Here is a 15494-nt window from a genome sequence, read left to right on the forward strand (position 1 = left end):
GTACCACGCATCCGAAGATCCACCGCCGGAGGAAGGTCCTTCTCCTACCTGGCGGCCAAGACATGGAACTCCCTCCCCATCCACCTTCGGCTGACCCAGGACCATCTCGCCTTCAGGAGATAACTCAAGACCTGGCTGTTCGAGCAGTAGCGGACCCCTTCCCCTAGCGCCTTGAGACCCTCCCGGGTGAGTAGTGCGCTATACAAGTGTTATGATTGATTGATTGATTGATTGATAGGCTGAGGTACAGGGGATTGAGTCTAGGTGGAGGAAGTTGGAGGGGGAGGCTGGACACAGGGACAATGGGTGCCCATCAGTGCTCAGGCCAGAGCCTGAAATGCTCTCTGTTGGGCTGCCTGGCCAGAATGAATGCCCTCCAGATATGCATTTGTTTGTTGCAAATGCCTCTCAACACCCTGGATGGCATTCAGAATGGTAGACTGCCCAACAGTGAGGGATCTCAGGAGGTCAATAGCCTCCTCACTGAGGGCAGCGGGACTGACTGGGGCAGGGCCTGAGGTGCCTGGGGTGAAGGAGATGCCCACCCTCCTGGGTGAGCAGGCACGAGACACACGCTGAGGGGCTGCTGGGAGGGCGGTGCTGGTAGGGGGGGTGGTGGCTGTACCTGTTGATGCGGGGGGCACAGAGGGGTCTGCCACCGCAATGGAGCTCCCATCAGAGGAGGAGTCGTTGTCACTGCTGTCAGCTCCTGTCCCCGCCGTGGAGCTCCCCTTGCCCTCCGTCCCACCGGTGGCTTCAGACTCCGTTGTTTCGCCCTCCAGGGCCAAGTGGGATGCAGCTCCCTCCTGCTCCGGTGCCAATGCTCCTCCGCCTGATGATGCTATTGCACACAAGAACAGGGAGACCACAAAAAGGGGGGAGAAAGACAGAAGAGAGACATGTTCAGTGCATGCAACACCACTGCCGTTGGCAGACACTACAGACACAGCAGCACTCTGTATTACGCCATGCACTTATAGTTCCGAGATTAATCACAAGCCCGATTGCTGCACACATGGAAGTCACAGGAGCCTGACTAGGTGTAGATGGCACTAACCACTAGTGGGGTTGGGATGCCACTGGGCCTGCCTCACAAGGGACCTTGCCTATCAAGCTCGCCCTGGCCTAGGGGAATCCACTACCCACCTCCCCCACCTAGACCCCTCGTAATGCATGCAGAGTCAGCTGAATGAGAGTGTACTCACCCCCTTGTGGCTGCTGTGATGCCCTCAAGTGCCCATCCAACTCCGGATACGCCACCGCCAGGATCCGGAACATCAGGGGGGTCATGGTGCGACGGGCACCCCTCCCACATTGGGAGACCATCCCCAGCTGGGCCTCCGCTGTCTTCTTGCTCCAGTGGCGAAGGTCCTCCCATCTTTTACGGCAGTGGGTCCTCCGTCTGTGGTGGACCCCCAGGGTCCGGATGTCCTTTGCGATGGCATGCCAAATAGCATTCTTCTGGTGGGCACTGACCTAGAGGAATAGTACAGGGGAAAAGAAAAATCTTTAACCGTCCGGACCGTCATACTCATTGGCCCACGTTCCCACCCTTGCCCTGACGCACATACACTCACCGTCCGCACATGCAGGCCTCAGTCCTCCCCCCCCCATTTATCTTCCATCCACACCACTCCAAACAGGCATTGCCCATGCAGCATGCTCACAGTGTACTCACCGGTTTGTCTGGAGAACCGCGTACAGTTGTGTGTACTGGGGGAGGACCCCATCCACTAGTTTCTCCAACTCCTCCGAAGTAAAGGCAGGGCTTTCCCCAGACACATGAGCCATCGTCGCTTCCAGACTGAGGTCACAGCAGCACTTGCAGTGTAGGTCCTCTCCTGTTGAAGGTCATGTATCAAGTGAGTGAACAGCCAGAAAATGGCGGTCACGTCCGCAGCGGTGCGTACCGTCACCGACAGCGTACATCGTCATTGGCTCCTAGGACCCATAAGGTCCGATGTTAACCAATGCAGGATTGCGCCACGGTCTTCAGCCAGCACAGTTACCTCATATCCCCTTGTCACACCTTACAGGTCAGGCAGCCGCCATTTCAGGGGGCCACATGGCATTAATATTAACTGCGTCACACCAATGTAGGCCTTGAATACACACAATAACAGGCACATTGCGGATTAATAAATGTGTGCAAATTACATTTTGTGATACCTACGTGTTGTCTGACTCTCTGCTCGCTGTTCTCATCCATAGGGCACGTCTGCTGGGGCAGGTGATGAGATGGCGGCATCCTCCGGTGTACAGACCGCTGGTGGACCTGTCGACAATGGAAGAGAGACACGTAATAGTCACCTACAGACTTTATCGTGCAACAATCCATGAACTGTGTGCCCAGTTGGAGCCAGACCTGATGTCAGATATCCTCCATCCCACAGGAATACCCCTTCTAGTGCAGGTCCTGTCAGTGCTTCCTGGCAAGTGGTTCCTTTCAAACAACAGTGGCCATTGCATCAAGGATGTCCCAGCCAATGTTCTCTAACGTGTTGTCCAGAGTGTTGTCTGCCCTGCTGAAACACATGCGCAGCTACATCGTGTTCCCTCAGGTGGAAGATTTGCCCACAGTGAAAGGTGACTTCTATGCCCTGGGACATATCCCTAACATCATAGGCGCCATTGATGGGACACATGTGGCCTTGGTACCCCCCGCAGGAGTGAACAGGTGTACAGAAACCAGAAGAGCTACCATTCAATGAATGTGCAGATGGTGTGTTTGGCCAACTAGTATATCTCCCATGTGAATGCCAAATTTCCTGGCTCATTGCATGACGCTTACATTCTGAGGAATAGCAGCATCCCTTATGTGATGGGCAACTCCAGAGGCACCGTGTGTGGCTAATAGGTGAGGACAAGGACTCAATACAGTGTGAATAGTTGTCTGGGTATGGGGTTGTCCCTACGGGTTAGTATGTGTCTAACACTTGTCCCTCGACATTTGCAGGTGAATCTGGTTACCCCAACCTATCTAATGACCCCAGTGAGAAATCCCAGGACAAGGGCAGAGGAACGCTACAATGAGGCACATGGGCAAACTAGGAGGGTGATTGAAAGGACCTTCGGCCTCCTGAAGGCCAGGTTCCAGTGCCTCAATATGACAGGTGGCTCTCTCTACTACTCACCAAAGAAGGTGTGCCAGATCATCATGGCCTGCTGTATGCTGCACAACTTGGCTTGGCGACGGCAGGTGCCTTTTCTGCAGGAGGATGGTCCAGCTGGTGGTCTTGTGGCAGCTGTGGAGCCTGTGGACAGTGAAGAAGAGGAGGCAGCAGAAGAGGATATCGACAACAGAAACAACATAATCATGCAATACTTCCAGTGAGACACAGGTAAGAAGATGTCACTGCCTCCCACATCTCATACTATTGTTGGAGCTAGCATAAGTCTGTCATTTTCACTCAGTGTATGGACCCTGACTTGTCACTTTGCCTTTCTATTTCACAGATGTGGGTCCCACTTTGTGTCCTCTGCTATATTTCCACCAGCCCTACAGCTGTGTTACATCGGTATGTGAACAATTAAATTGACATTGCTATATTCCATGGTTATTGCAATCACATGTTTGTGAAAGCACAGACTGACTCCAAATTGTATTGTGATTGAAGTGTGTTTATTTCTGTGCAAATAAGTTGAGGGGGTTGTAAAATGGGCAGGGGTGATGGTGGAGGAATGTCCATGGCAGAGTCCAGTCTATTTGTTTCACAGGTGCATTGTCCAAAGGGGCATAGGAAGTGGAGCAATGGCAATTTAAGGACGGACAGGGTGACAAAGTGGGACAGAAGGGTGACATTCAGCGGGGTCTCATTTCCTGGCGGGGACTTGGCAATGTTCTCTGTCTTGTTCCTGGATCTCAGGGACCGTTAGCGGGGTGGTTCTCCATCTGCAGGGGGTGGGGTGCTGGTGTCGTGTTCCTGAGGCGGTGCCTCCTGTCCACTAGCGCCGGCGGAGGTGGAGGGCTGTTCATCGTCCAGGCTAGTGTCAGGGGCCCCTTGTTGTGCCACAGTGTCCCTTCTGGTGTTGACAAGGTCTTGCAGCAACCCTGCAATGGTCACCAGGGTGTTGTTTATGGACATCAGGTGCTCCCTGATCCCCAGAAAGTGTTCCTCCTGCAGCCGCTAAGTCTCCTTAAACTTGGCCAGTACTGTTGCCATCGTCTCCTGGGAATGATGGTAAGCTCCCATGATGTTAGAGAGGGCCTCGTGGAGAGTGGGTTCCCTGGGTCTGTCCTCCCCTTGTCTCACAGCAGTCCTCCCAGTTTCCCTGTTTTCCTGAGCCTCAGTCCCCTGAACCGTGCGCCCACTGCCCCCAGGTCCCTGATTGTCTTGGGTTGGTGGGTTTGCCTGGGTTCCCTGTAGTGGTGGACACACTGCTGATTGGCGTGTCCTGGGGACAGAGGGATGGGCCCGCTGGGTGGGTGCTGTAATGGTGTTTCCTGAGGGGGGAGGGTCTGTGGTGGCTTGTGCCAGTGTCAGGGGAACCGACTGTCCTGAGGTCTCTGATGGGCCGGGCTGGTCATCTTGATCCAGTTGTGCAGAGCTGCTGTCATCACTGTGGGTCTCTTCTGTGTGGGGACTAGATATGTCTGGTACCTCTTGTCCGGTGACGTTAGGTTGGGGTCCTGCAGGGGTGTAAAGGCATGATTATTGCAACTGTGTGTGCCATCGTGTGCATCGGTGACTGACCCTGTACTCCAGTGCTTGCATTCTTGTCTTGGTCCTTGTGTGATATTTGGTTTGGGTTCTGTGTGGGTATCTGTAGTGGACATGCTTTGGTGATGGGTGTCCATGCTTTGGTGTTGCATGCAGGGCTTGGTGTTGGGATGGGTGGGTTGTGATAGTGGGGCATATGAGAGGTGTTGGAGCAATGGGGGTAAGGATGAGGGTGGGAATATGTGATGGCATGCAGATAGGGTGGGGGATATAATAGTAAAGCTTGGACTTACCAGAGTCCAGTCATCCTGCTACTCCTGCGAGTCCCTCAGGATGCAGTATTGCCAAGACCTGCTCCTCCCATGTTGTTAGTTGTGAGGGAGGAGGAGGGGGTCCACCGCCAGTCCTCTGTACAGCAATCTGGTGTCTGGAGACCACGGAATGCACCTTCCCCGTAGGTCGTTCCACCTCTTCCTGATGTCATCCCGTGTTCTGGGGTGCTGTCCCACTGCGTTGACCCTGTCGACGATTCTCCGCCATAGCTCCATCTTCCTAGCAATAGATGTCTGCTGCACCTGTGATCCGAATAGCTGTGGCTCTACCCAGACGATTTCCTCCACCATGACCCTGAGCTCCTCTTCAGAGAACCTGGGGTGTAGTTGAGGTGCCATGATGTGGTGTGGGTGATGTGTGAGGTGGTGTGTGTTGTGATGTGTGAGGGGATGTGTTGTTGTGTGTTGTTTGAGGTGCGTGGATGTTGTGTAAGTGATGGTATTGTGTGTCTGTGGATGCTGGTGCTGTTTATAGTGGTGTCTCTCTCTGGCGTGGTATCAGAATTCTGGTAGTAAGGGTTTGTGGGTGATGTGGGTGTGTGTTTTATATTGGATTGGGTGTGTAGGTGTGGTGTGTGTATGTGTGTCAGGTGTGTGTATTTCGAATTGTCCAATGTGGTTGTGTTTTTGTAAATGTGTGTGTATTTTGAGTGTGGCGGTGTGTACCGCCAATGGAATACCGCGGTTGAAAGACCGCTGCGTGGATTCGTGGGTCGTGATAGTGTGGGCGTATTCCTGTTGGCGTGATGGTGGAGGTTTTGTTATCGCCAGTTTATCACTGACCTTTGGTGTGGTGGACTTGTGTGTGTGTCTATATTATGGCGGATTCCGAGCTGTGGGTCGTAATAGCTGTAGAGGAATTCCGCTGGTGCAGCGGTATGTTGGCGGTCTTCTGCACAGCAGCATTTATCGCCAGGGTTGTAATGAGGGCCTTAATCACACTCATGCTCCCTCACTCTCACTTCCCCACCCTCACTCGCTATCACACTCATTCATATTCACTCACTCACACTCAATTGCACTTTTACTCTCACTCAACCTCACAGTCTCACTTTCATACATTCTCACTCTCTCTACTCACTCATTTTCCACCATAGTTTCACTTACTTTCACTCATTCCCCTTCACTTCCCATGTCATTCACTATCGCTTACTCACTTTCACTTGCATACACTCACACACAAATATCCTCAAATATTTACACATACATGCTTTCTCTCTCTCTCACACAGACACACATACACACACACTCACAGGCACACACAAAGACCCACATGCACAGGTTTGTATACACACACACACCTATACACACTCACACACACCACATGGCCGTGCACACACACACTTGTACACATTCACACACATATAGACACACAAACACACACCCTCTCAAGCACACACACACTCTCACACACACACAGACACATACACTTGTACACACACACTCACACTCATACATCCTCACCCACATGCACACACACACCGGATGGGTTTTTTCACTTACCTTCAGCTGCTTGTAGAGGCCTCCTTCACCTCCTCATCTGGTGGTGCTGGACTGACCCGGCAGGTAGAGAGCAGCTCACTCAGGCTCAGGCACTGAAGCAGGAAGTGGAAAGTTGGACCCTGGACAATGCACACTCCATGCACTGCAGAGGCTGCGGCTTTCAGTCTCTTGGTTTTTCACCTCGCCCTCTCCCATCTCGTCACAGGAAACAGTGGGTTCAGTGAGGCTCCTGGGATTAGAAGGCTGAAGCCTTAAGCGCTACTCTTAAGTGCTAGATGCCATGTTCAGAACTTTGCCAACCCTGGATAATCAGTTTGATGGATGGCACCTTTATGCGCCTGCCCAAGCTATCAAACGTGAGACTGTTACTCATCCCACCTTAGCAGAAAAGGTTGGTATTTTTATGGCAGCAATAGTAAATGTTAGCCTAACATTCATTATTGGAACTATAAAAAAGGTGCAGAAACCCGGACTGCAGAGCCACGATGGCAACAAGACCTACATTCTTTTCACAGATGTCAACCAGACCCTGCCAAGGTCTCGGAGTTTCCATGTGACCACAACCACAGCACAGGAGGGGAGAGGGGTACAGAAAGCACCGCTGGCAGAAGCTGGTCTGTCAGGGAGCAGCTGTTTCTAGCCCCAGCCCACCTGACAGGTGCAGAGTCCCAGGGCAGGGTCCTTGAGACTTTGGGCGTGCACCCTGTAAATTACACAAGGACACATCAACAGACTGAGAACAGTGTCACACACAGGGGGCTACACATCACACACCGTGCGGGGGGAGGCAGACAGCCCCCAGTTGTGCGAGATTGCAGGGGGTATGCTGAACTTGGAATCACCCTCCACAAATGGTCAGTCGCCCCCTTATCCTGGTGTCAGGTCCGGCTTTGGCACTGGTGGCGCCCGTGCAACAATATTTTCTGTCCCCAAACCCCCAATGACCTTCATGGATTCCCTCCTCCAACAGAGCCCCTGATCTGTCCATAGCTCCTCTCTCACACGTATTTTATTTCTTTTTTAGCGCTTCTCATGCCAGTGTAGGGTGTCAGAGCACTTTACATCACACACTATGCAGAGACAATCATCACACGTGTGTAAATCTGTCTATAGGAAATGTTACATAAGGCACTGAGGATTACACGGCTGTGAGAATCACTTCATCCACTATATGTTAAGAGTGTTTCGCCAGGAAAAAGCAGAAACTCAGGATTTAAAATGTACGTCAGTGGTTGGGGTTGACGTTACTACAAAGAAAGTATTTCTACTCAATCTAACCCTTTGTAGCAATATTAGGATAATGCAGGACTCGGGGAAACACAAGGGTCCAACCCTATATCCTGCAGTTTGCATGCAACTCTGGGATGACTGTTCATATGTCACAATGATTGAAACTTGTGAACTGCAGGTAACAAAAGGATCTCTGTGACAAAGGCAGTAACCCACTGAGCTATCTACATAAAATACAGTTCTGTCATCTGCATGGTACTCTTTCCATGAAGTAGGCGCATTAACCCTCTGTGGTACTTTTTCATGAGTCAAAATTGACACTAGACAAAACTTTCTCTCTCTACATCAGGAACATTAAACACCAGAGTTATCTTGACATTTTATAGTTGCCTGAAAACAGTTTTGACATACAAAGAACTCTACAGAGGGTGCTCTTAAACCCATAAAGTATTTCTAAACACAGCCCCGCTGCAAACCCCTGAGCTCAGCGCCAGGTGCTGCTGCACCGGTCGCACCGCCCTAAAGCCAGCCCTGCCTGGTACCCTGGAAGAAGGAAAGGTACCAATGTTAACTATACATGAGGTTACCCTTTGTAAAATGCTCCAGGAACTGGAAATACACCGGCCACACCACGTTTTTGCTGTGACATTTCACACCAGAGCAGCGCAGAACCAGAGGGGAAATGTCTGAGGGATGGATGACAGGGGCTGCTCACCCGGAAGAGGATGTGGGAGTCAAGACAGAAAGATCAGTGTGAGTGTGTGTGTTGTATGGGTATGTGTGTGTGTTGGATGGGTGCGTTTGTGTGTGTTGTATGGGTGTGTCCATGTTTGTGAGCATCTGCGTGTCTGTGTCTGCGTGTATGTGTTGTATGGGTGTGTGCATGTGTGTGCATCTGCGTGTGTGCCTGCGTGTGTGTGTTGTATGGGTGCGTATGTGTGTGTTGTATGGGTGTGTGCATGTGTGTGCATCTGCGTGTGTGTCTGCGTGTGTGTGTTGTATGGGCATGTGTGTGTGTTGTATGGGTGTATGCATGTGTGTGCATCTGCGTGTGTGTCTGCGTGTGTGTGTTGTATGGGTGTGTGCATGTGTGTGCATCTGCGTGTGTGTCTGCGTGTGTGTGTTGTATGGGCATGTGTGTGTGTTGTATGGGTGTGTGCATGTGTGTGCATCTGCGTGTCTGTGTCTGCGTGTATGTGTTGTATGGGTGCGTATGTGTGGGTTGTATGGGTGTGTGCATGTGTGTGCATCTGCGTGTGTGTCTGCGTGTGTGTGTTGTATGGGCATGTGTGTGTTGTATTGGTGTGTGCATGTGTGTGTATCTGCGTGTGTGTGTTGTATGGGTGTGTGTGGGTGTGTCTGTGTGGGTGTCTGTGTGTCTGAGAGACAGACAGAGTGAAGGAGAGTGTCTGTGTTAGCATGTCTCCACTTGTGTCTGAGTGTGGAAGTGTGCGTGTGTGTGTGTGTGTGTGTGCACCTGGGAGTATGTGTGAGCGTATTTGTGAGCGTATTTGTGAGTGTGCAGGAGAACCCTGGTAGTCCACACATCATGCAAGAAAACTCCCGGGGTTTTAGGGTCACTAGCTTTTGTTTTTTCAAAAAAATCTCCCACTTTGGAAACTTGCTTCTGAAAACCAAATAAAGTTTGCTGAGTGCTGCCTGGAGGGGGGCAGCAGCTCAGCAAACTCTCAGTCCTAGGTTGGCATCTTCTCTGAGGGCAGAGAGGTCTCTGCGGGCCCGAGGGAGCTCTCTGAATATTGCGGGCCATAGTTCGGCCATCTCTCCCCTGATGGGATGCAAGCCACCCGCCCTACAGAGGCCCTCAGTCTTACCACATCGCCTTTTGCAGATTTTCTGCAACTGAAATGTAATTATTAGTAATTTCAGAGAAGCTCAGGGTTGAGAAGGCCTAAACCTGTGTGATGTATTTTTGTGGTGTTTTCACCATGTTACTGTATGATTAATTGCACAAATACTTTACACATTGCCTTCTAAGTTAAGCCTTACTGCTCAGTGCCAAGCTACCAGAGGGTGGGCACAGGATAATTTGGATTGTATTGTGACTTGCCCTAACTACAATTGTGGCCCCTACTTGGACAAGGGTATATATCTCCACCACCTAGAGACCCCATTTCCAACTATTTTAACCCCTTCGCTGCTAAGCCTTTTCCCCCTCCTGTGCTAAGCCTTTCTTTGGCTATTTGGGGTACTTCACACTTCGGCCCCGTAACTTTTTGTCCACATAAGCTCTCCATGCCAAATTTGCATCTTTTTTTCAACATCCTGGGGATTCTAAAGGTGCCCAGGATTTGTGGATTCCCCAGGTGGGGACCGAGAAATGAGCCAAAATACGGCTAAAACTTGTTTTTTGGGAGGAAAATGGGGAAAATGGATGCAGAAGAAAGCATCTGTTCTTTCCGTGTAAATAGCATCAATGAAGGGTTTGTGGTGCTAAAATCACCATTTTCTCAGCTTTCAGGACAGACTAGAATCAGAAAAACAAGTTGTTCAACACAGTTTTGGCATTTTACGGGGACATACCACATTTTCCGTATTTTTTGTGCTTTCAACTTCCTTCCAGTTATTGACCAAAATGGGTGTAAAACCAATGGTGGATACCGGAAAGGAATACATTTCTGAAAAGTAGACACAATTCTGAATTCATCAATGGGTCATTGGTGTAGATCCTTCACGGTTATCCTATAGAAAGTACCAGTTAAAATAGAAAAATATTGAAATTGAGTTGAAAGAAACAGCCATTTCTGTCTGCATTTTCATCTGTAACTTTTTCTAAGTATGGCAGATTTATAAAAGCAATATACCGTGACATCCGCTGGACCGTTCTGGTTGTGGGGATCTATAGGGCTTGTAGGTTCACTGTGAGAAAGTAGCCTCTTTCTAGCCTTGTTACCCCCACTTTGGGCCTGTTTGTGAGTGTATGTCAGGGTGTTTTCACTGTCTCACTGGGATCCTGCTAGCCAGGGCCCAGTGCTCATAGTGAAAACCCTATGTTTTCAGTATGTTTGTTATGTGTCACTGGGACCCTGCTAGTCAGGACCCCAGTGCTCATAAGTTTGTGACCTATATGTATGTGTTCCCTGTGTGATGCCTAACTGTCTCACTGAGGCTCTGCTAATCAGAACCTCAGTGGTTATGCTCTCTCATTTCTTTTAAATTGTCACTAACAGGCTAGTGACCAATTTTACCAATTTACATTGGCATACTGGAACACCCTTATAATTCCCTAGTATATGGTACTGAGGTACCCAGGGTATTGGGGTTCCAGGAGATCCCTATGGGCTGCCGCATTTCTTTTGCCACCCATAGGGAGCTCTAACAATTCTTACACAGGCCTGCCACTGCAGCCTGAGTAAAATAATGCACACATTATTTCACAGCCATTTTCACTGCACTTAAGTAACTTATAAGACACCTATATGTCTAACCTTTACTTAGTAAAGGTTAGGTGCAAAGTTACTTAGTACGAGGGCACCCTGACACTAGCCAAGGTGCTCCCACATAGTTCAGGGCAAATGCCCCGGACTTTGTGAGTGCGGGGACACCATTACACGCGTGCACTACACATAGGTCACTACCTATGTGTAGCTTCACAATGGTAACTCCGAATATGGCCATGTAACATGTCTATGATCATGGAATTGCCCCCTCTATGCCATCCTGGCATAGTTGGCACAATCCCATGGTCCCAGTGGTCTGTAGCACAGACCCTGGTACTGCCAAACTGCCTTTTCAGGGGTTTCACTGCAGCTGCTGCTGCTGCCAACCCCTCAGACAGGTTTCTGCCCTCCTGGGGTCCAGCCAGGCCTGGCCCAGGATGGCAGAACAAAGGACTTCCTCTGAGAGAGGGTGTTACACCCTCTCCCTTTGGAAAATGGTGTGAAGGCAGGGGAGGAGTAGCCTCCCCCAGCCTCTGGAAATGCTTTCATGGGCACAGATGGTGCCCATTTCTGCATAAGCCAGTCTACACCGGTTCAGGGACCCCTTAGCCCTGCTCTGGCGCGAAACTGGACAAAGGAAAGGGGAGTGACCACTCCCCTGACCTGCACCTCCCCTGGGAGGTGCCCAGAGCTCCTCCAGTGTGCTCCAGACCTCTGCCATCTTGGAAACAGAGGTGCTGCTGGCACACTGGACTGCTCTGAGTGGCCAGGGCCAGCAGGTGACGTCAGAGACTCCTTCTGATAGGCTCCTTCAGGTGTTGCTAGCCTATCCTCTCTCCTAAGTAGCCAAACCCTCTTTTCTGGCTATTTAGGGTCTCTGCTTTGGGGAATTCCTTAGATAACGAATGCAAGAGCTCATCAGAGTTCCTCTGCATCTCTCTCTTCACCTTCTGCCAAGGAATAGACTGCTGACCGCGCTGGAAGCCTGCAAAACTGCAACAAAGTAGCAAAGACGACCACTGCAACTCTGTAACGCTGATCCTGCCGCCTTCTCGACTGTTTTCCTGGTGGTGCATGCTGTGGGGGTAGTCTGCCTCCTCTCTGCACTAGAAGCTCCGAAGAAATCTCCCGTGGGTCGACGGAATCTTCCCCCTGCAACCGCAGGCACCAAAGAACTGCATTACCGGTACTCTGGGTCTCCTCTCAGCACGACGAGCGAGGTCCCTTGATTCCAGCAACTCTGTCCAAGTGACTCCCACAGTCCAGTGACTCTTCAGTCCAAGTTTGGTGGAGGTAAGTCCTTGCCTCCCCACGCCAGACTGCATTGCTGGGAATCAAGTCTTTTGCAGCTACTCCGGCCCCTGTGCACTTCCGGCAGAAATCCTTTGTGCACAGCCAAGCCTGGGTCCACGGCACTCTAACCTGCATTGCACGACTTTCTAAGTTGTCCTCCGGCGGCGTGGGACTCCTTTGTGCAACTTCGGGTGAGCACAGTTTCACTCCTCTTTGTAGTGCCTGTTCTGGCACTTCTGCGGGTGCTGTCTGCTTCTGAGAGGGCTCTTTGTCTTGTTCGGCGCCCCCTCTGTCCCCAGACGCAATTGGCGACATCCTGGTCCCTCCTGGGCCACAGCAGCATCCAAAAACCCTAACCGCACGATTTGCAGCTAGCAAGGCTTGTTGGCGGTCTTTCGGCGGGACAATACTTTTGCACGACTCCCCACGGCGTGGGAGATCCATCCTCCAAAGGGGAAGTCTCTAGCCCTTGTCGTTCCTGCAGAATCCTCAGCTTCTACTGTCCAGTAGCAGCTTCTTTGCACCCACATCTGGCATTTCCTGGGCATCTGCCCATCTCCGACTTGCTTGTGACTTTTGGACTTGGTCCTCTTGTTCCACAGGTACCCTCGACTGGAAATCCATCGTTGTTGCATTGCTGGTTTGCATTGCTGGTTTGTGTCTTTCCTGCAGAATGCCCCTATCATGACTTCTATGTCCTGTGGGGAACTTTAGTGCACTTTGCACTCACTTTTCAGGGTCTTGGGGTGGGCTATTTTTCTAACCCTAACTATTTTCTAATAGTCCCAGCGACCCTCTACAAGGTCACATAGGTTTGGGGTCCATTCGTGGTTCGCATTCCACTTTTGGAGTATATGGTTTGTGTTGCCCCTATCCCTATGTGTCTCCATTGCATCCTTTTGTAACTATACATTGTTTGCACTGTTTTCTAAGACTATACTGCATACTTTTGGTATTGTGTATATATATCTTGTGTATATTTGCTATCCTCATACTGAGGGTACTCACTGAGATACTTTGGCATATTGTCATAAAAATAAAGTACCTTTATTTTTAGTATATCTGTGTATTGTGTTTTCTTATGATATTGTGCAAGTGACACTAGTGGTACTGTAGGAGCTTCACTCGTCTCCTAGTTCAGCCTAAGCTGCTCTGCTAAGCTACCATTATCTATCAGCCTAAGCTGATAGACACCCTATACACTAATAAGGGATACCTGGGCCTGGTGCAAGGTGTAAGTACCCCTTGGTACTCACTACAAGCCAGTCCAGCCTCCTACATTCACCAAGAACCGAAGGTACCCAGAGACATTAAATGAGCTGCACCTTGCAATGGGTTTTCATTGGTAAAAGATAAAGACTGAAAAATAGGTATCAAGGAAAACGATGTATTTCTGAAATACGTGCAAGATATGGAGTTCAGAAGTAGTAGTTATTTGCACATCTCTGAATTTGGGGGGTCCCCATACTAGCAAGTGAATTACAGGGCAATGACTTCTTTCTTACACACTGTTTTACATTTGGAAGGCACAAATGCAGAGAAAGACAATTGGTAATAACACTTGTTCTGCTATTCTGTGTTAACCAAGTCTCTCAATAAAAACTGTACTTCACTTGTGTGGGTAGGCCTAGTGCCAGCCACAGTAGAGAGCCCAAAACAAAATGTGGACACATCACGTTTCCACTGAAAACTGATGCGTTTTTTCGCAAAGTGCCGAGCTGTGAAATTAGGGCTTTAGCTCAGCCAGCACATAGGGATGTTAGAAATGGGGTCTTTGGTTGGCAGTCAGGTTACCCCTTGTTCAAACAAGGACTCTCACTCTAGTCAGGGTAAAGGAGTCTCACCCTCAGTTAACCCCCGCTCACCCCTTTGGTAGCTTGGCACGCGCAGGCAGGCTTAACTTCAGAAGCAATGTGTACCAATACACACAGTAAAAACACAACAAAATGACACAACACAAGTTTAGAAAAATAGATAATATTTATCTAAGAAAACAAGACCAAAATGACAAAAATCCAACTTACACAAGTCAAGTTATGAATTTTCAAAATAATAACAGTCTAATCCTTAGAAAACAGTGAGAATGATGTTATTTCACAAAAGTGCCTGGGTAGCGTCAAAATAAAGCTGCAAGGGGCGAGTGTGTGTCGAAAAAGACCAGCGGTATGTCGATTTCTCACTCACAAGTGAGACTGTATGTCATTCCTCCTCTGGTCGGGTTGGCACGTGTCATTTCTTCTCTTCTGCAAGCGATCCGGATAGGCACCTCAGGTCTGGGCAGGCTTTGCGTTGATTTTCCGCAACCAGCGATGTTGCATTGAAAATCCGGTTGCATGGTATCACAAAACCGCGCTGCGTGGGGGTTTGCATCGTTATCAGCTTCCGTTAGCGGGTGTTGCTCATCGTTTCTCCAGCCATGTTGCATCGATCTTCCAGCCGCGATGCAGGTGGAGCATTGATTTCAGTCGTGAAGCTGGTGGCGCGTCGTTTATCAGCCGCGTCACGGAAGGTGTGTCAAAACTTTCCCAGCACGGTGGTCTGTGTGTGGATTTTCAGCCCTTGTCTGCCAACTTCACCTTTCAAGGGCCCAGGGACTGGATGGGGCACCACTTGCCAGGGCAGGAGTCTCAGCAGAGAGTCCAGGTGCTGACAGGGGATGTCTTTCATGGCCCTGAGACTTCAACAACAGGAGGCAAGCTCAGTTCAAGCCCTTGGAGATTCTTCTCAAGCAGGAATGCACAACAAAGTCCAGCCTTTGTCCCCTTTCACAGGCAGAAGTAGCAACTGCAGGATAGCTCCACAAAGCATAGTCACAGGCAGGGCAGCACTTCTCCTCAGCTCTTCAGCTCTTCTCCTTGGCAGAGGTACCCCTTGATTCCAGAAGTGATCCAATTTTCAAGGATTTTGGGTGCTCTTCTTACACCCCTTACTCCCTTTGAAGTAGGCCTACTTGAAAGAGAAGTCTCTGTTGTTCACAAGATCCTGCCTTGTCCAGGCCAGGCCTGACACACACCAGGGAGTTGGAGACTGTATTGTGTGAGGGCTGGCACAGACCTTTCAGGTGTGAGTGACCACTC

This window comes from Pleurodeles waltl, chromosome 8, assembly GCF_031143425.1.
Source record: "Pleurodeles waltl isolate 20211129_DDA chromosome 8, aPleWal1.hap1.20221129, whole genome shotgun sequence".
NCBI classification, from domain to species: domain Eukaryota; kingdom Metazoa; phylum Chordata; class Amphibia; order Caudata; family Salamandridae; genus Pleurodeles; species Pleurodeles waltl.